We start from the raw sequence: 4,907 nt of genomic DNA, 5'->3' as shown, positions 1-4,907 counted from the left end.
CTTTCCTTTCTTAGGTTGTGTAATAGTGAGTTCATAAGTTTGCAACGATCCTACCAGCTCTTCAATTTTAATTTCATCTAGGTCCTTACTTTCCGCAATGGTAGTGACTTTAGGCCTAAATCTCTCGGGCAGGGACCTAAGCAATTTTCTCACAATTTTAGACTCGGAATTTTCCCACCTAGATTGAAGCTAGAGTTAACAATGTCATTCAGTTTAGCATAGAATTCGTCAAACGTTTCATCATCCTTCATTCTCACTTCTTCAAACCTAGAAGTTAGCATTTGTAACTTAGAGTTCTTTACCGTTTTAATTCCCTCATGGGTAGTTTCAAGAATGTCCCAAACCTTTTTAGCAGTTTCACACATTGACACTCTCCTAAACTCTTCGGGAGACACGGCCATAAACAGGGCATGAAGACCCTTACTATTCCAATTACACTCAGCTATTTCATCCTTAGTCCATAGTGATATGTCAGTAAGGTTAACAGTTCCTGATACGATAGTAAAGGGAGGTTTCCAACCATTTTGCACACTTACCCAAACATGCTCATCTAAAAACTTAAGAAACGCACGCATTCTAACCTTCTAATAGGCATAATTACTTCCATCAAAGTACGGAGGTACAGAAAGTGATTGACTCATCTAGACAACTATGGGTCAGGACTCGAGATTTGGCTCTGATACCACTTGAAAAAGCAATAGTTCGACCCAACCAACACCTAGAGGGGGCGTGAATAGGTGTTTATGCGGAATTAAAATAATTAATAAACTGATGCAACAAGTCACATCAATTATACATTGCCTAGATTCATTCACATACTTTATCTACCTAAGTTGAATTACCGGTTGAAAAATAAATAGCAGAAAGCAGTAAAAACACAACAAAATGTTGACGGAGGAAACCCAATTGGGTAAAAACTCCGGGCACAAGTCAGTAGAGATCCACTATAGAAGGTATTGACTTACAGTATGTCAGACAATATTAATTCTAACAATATTCTGACCTCCTTACTGTATCGACCACAGCTATCTTGGATTTTACAGATCTGCGCCAAAATTCCAAGCTCTCCAGTTTTTCAAGCAATTTCCTTCCCGGATCTTCAAACAGATGATCTTCTGGAAGTTTATATGGAGATATGAAAGGGTGTTTTGGTTTTGTGAGGGTTGATGTTTTTATTCAAAGAACCATGAGAATCAAAGATGAAAAAGATGAATTTATTGTTGGTTCTTGATCCTTTGGAAGTTGAGAGGAATTGTTGTTTTAATGTTTGCCAAAGGTCAAATTAGAAAATCAGACGTTTTATTTATATAGTAGGTCAAATTTGGTAATATAGGGCGTTAAAAATTCGCGAGGCATTAAAATTACCAAAGGCCAGATAACATGGTCGCTCGAGCGAGGTCCTGGCGAAACTCGAACGACGTACCTTCGCTCAGGCGATAGACCAACGAAACTCCAGCGAGGTCAGTTATGCAATTTTGGCTCTAGCAAGGTCAGGGCGAAACTCCAACGACATCAACCCGCCGTTTGCATCTTTAAAGCATCCCACTTTACCCTAGACCTATGCTATGACCTTTACTAAATTGCAACTTTAGTCCCTGAACTATTTGACCTGTACAATTTAGTCCTTGACTTTACAATTTTGACAAATAGGTCCTTTGGTCACAGATTGCCAATTACACATTTTCCTAACACATGTAGATAAGGATGTTAGCATTTATAGCTGCGGAATGGTCTTACATCATTTAAGTTGTGTAATGACTTCCATGTAAGGTGTGGACATTCTTGTTGGACCGGCTCGTGTTTTCTAAAGTGTTATGGCAGTAAGGGTGACTTATCTGTCAACTTTTCCACTATCACCCCAAAAAAAACCAAACTCTGTGTCAGCCTTCCTTCCCGCCAAAGCAAAAGAAAAGGGTCTTATATATACGCGAGGAAGGTAATCAAAAAAGAAAGAAGATGAGTTCCAACTTCCTTGACCTTCCGGCACTGGGCAGGCGTCAACCCCCATACATGGTCTTACGACTTTGCGGAGACCTGTGTTTTTGGTAAACAGTCGCCGGCTCGTGTTTTCTAAAGTGTTATCATCGGAGCTATATATATGTGGCCACCTATGTAATCTAATCTAAGAGTCAAACGTTTTGTTTTTTATTTAACAACAATCAAATGTTCGTCCAAGTGGGAGAATGTTAGAGTAATTTCAAAATGTAGGCTTTCCATTTGATTGCAAATTTTATGTTTTCTAAAACGGGTTAGATGTATAGCTTATAATGATACTGTGGTTAAGTCCAATATGTCGAATAATCACTTGGGTCGTTTTATACCTTAGTTAAATAGGGTTATATCCCATATAATGTGGTAATTTAAGTAAGTGAGCTAGAAATATTTAAACCCTAATTAGGGTTAGAGTCGTTAATGGGATGATTCAATAAATTTCTATATAAGAGGTTAGGGCTCCTTTCCACTCTATAAGTTTTTATTTGCTTATCCATTGATGGCTAATATTTTTGTGAGGAGTAAAGATAGAAAGATTTAGCGCTAATATTTGCATTCAAGATGTCTTCCGTAGGTATATTTCTTTAGTTATTAATTTAGAAGGGTAATTATATTACCACTACAAATTTTACTAAGTATATCACATTTTTCTTATTTACTAAAATAGCCCAACCTACTTAAAGCGAAGGTCTTGACCTGGCTTCATCAATTTCCTCATCATTTTCCTGCAACAAGATGCAACGGATTGCGTGAACATCCACCACTGCGAACCCCAGTTAGATTCAGGCATGGCATTTATTTGCCACAAATGGGTGGACTGAGATCTATCCATAAGTAAATTTACATAATTATAATTTTAATATACTTTTTAATTAAATAAATTATTATTACACCACAAATATAAAACCTAATTTCTTTCTTCATTTTTCCTCAACATTTCATTGTTCATAGTTTTTTCAGGACTTTTGTCTACCTTCACAGCGACAAGATAATTTTTTTCCTCACTGTAAATGAATTCATTTTTTTCAATTTATTTGTCTAGTTTGAAAATTAAGGATCTTATTTTTTGTTAACTTAAATAAATTTATTATGATTTTAAAAAAAGCATGTAAAATTATGAATTTATGTTCAGCTTTAATGGATTTTTGTGTATGAAATCTTTCAGTTTTCTTGAATTTTTGTATATGCAGGTATATGAATTTCTCTCCATCTATAACACACCAAAACCATAAAAAAAAATCGAGAAAAAGGAGAGAGGATGATAGGAATTCAAACATGGAATCTTTTTGCAAATTGTCTGAATTTACTTTAAAGAATCCAATATAATGTTACAATTAAAATCTCTTTAAAAGCAATTATAAAGGCTGTTGTGGCGCAAAATTTGTGACAAAAAGATAATATTTTCCACCTATAATGCACCTGGTGCAAAATCCTTGTGACGAAAAGATACTGCAAATTCTTGTTCAGAATTAGTGAAAATGTTTAAAAATGATGAAAAAAATGAGGAGTAATATTGGGATGATAAGTACACTACTTTTTTTTTTTCATTTTTAGTTTTTATTGTATCATGATTATAATTGTAAATTTGTTGTGATGTATTTATTGAAAATATATTTTAATTACGGTGTGATTATATTGTGGTGTAGGAAATAAATTTTGTGGCGGCAATATAATTACCCAATTTAGAATTGTGATTCTTATTAAAAACAATACTCTTTACAAATGAAATATTTTCAAAAGCATCCTTTTCTAGTGCTCATTGAAAAACTTAAGCCAGATCCAATTGATCCACGAAGCAGGGCACAGTTACATACTTAACAGATCTCCATATACATAGAATCAATAACTGGAACTGAAAAATAAGGGAAGCTGAATTCACATCTCAATTCCACAGTTCGCATATTCCTTGCTGAATAATCTGAGATAGATTGAACCCTTCAATTCTAGTATCCCTCGCCTTTTTTCTCCCATATAAAAAGGCGCCAACATACAAATAAGGAATAAACAAGATTCTGTTTTCGCCCTGAATTGTTCTTATTAGAGTTTTCATTTGGAGTCTCAGCTCATAAGCTTTTGGTGTTGAAATTGTTGTTCGAAAATTCAATAGAAAAACGAAGTGGAATGGAAGTAGAACAAAAGCGAAATGGAAAACCAACCGGAGGCCCATTACATGTGCCATGCGACCGCAAGGCACTTTGGCCATGCAGTTGCATGTCCATCACCTGAGAATGGAAGCCCAGTTTCAAGTACTCCATTTGAACGCATGGAGTTATTCCATGCGGTCGCATGGTAGTTCCGGAGTGATCGTTGGAGGCGGTTGTGGTTTGAAATTGGCTGCTTTTCAATTATGAATTGGCACCACTTCGCATAGCCTTGTTTCATGGCCATATATAGGTGATTTGTGATTATTTCAAGGGTGTTAAAAACTATTACAAACATGAGAAAAACACCTTGTGATCCAAATATCATTCCACATTAAATCAAACACTTGATTTCTCATTCATATTCAATTCTTCCTTGTGTTCTTAAAGTTTTGGAGGGTCGCGCTTATACTTTAGTGCTAGATCCTTTACAAGACTTGATATAATTCTACAAATCGTTTGCCAAAATTTTTAAGCATCTCAAACAATCTCGAGAAGAGGCAAATATAGCTTGAGGACAGCGATTACGCGTTCGAGCCTTCATCTTCATTGTGTTCTTCATCTTTTTTGTTTCATCTTCTTAATTATATTTTTTGGAATTTTCTTCTCCATTTTCCTCGGTTGATGCAAATATTTCAATCTCAATCTCAAACTATATTTTGGTGATGGAGAAAGAAAGTACTTTGGCGATGATCAAGTTGATGGCACTAATTTCAGGGAAATGCTCGACTTGTCGAAGAACTTGAATCTTGATTTTGTGTAAGTCGAAATTGC

The sequence above is a fragment of the Olea europaea genome, chromosome 21 (genome assembly GCF_002742605.1).
Source record: "Olea europaea var. sylvestris chromosome 21, O_europaea_v1, whole genome shotgun sequence".
NCBI classification, from domain to species: domain Eukaryota; kingdom Viridiplantae; phylum Streptophyta; class Magnoliopsida; order Lamiales; family Oleaceae; genus Olea; species Olea europaea.
The sequence above is the reverse complement of the archived record's forward strand: the minus strand, read 5'-3'. Positions refer to the sequence as shown.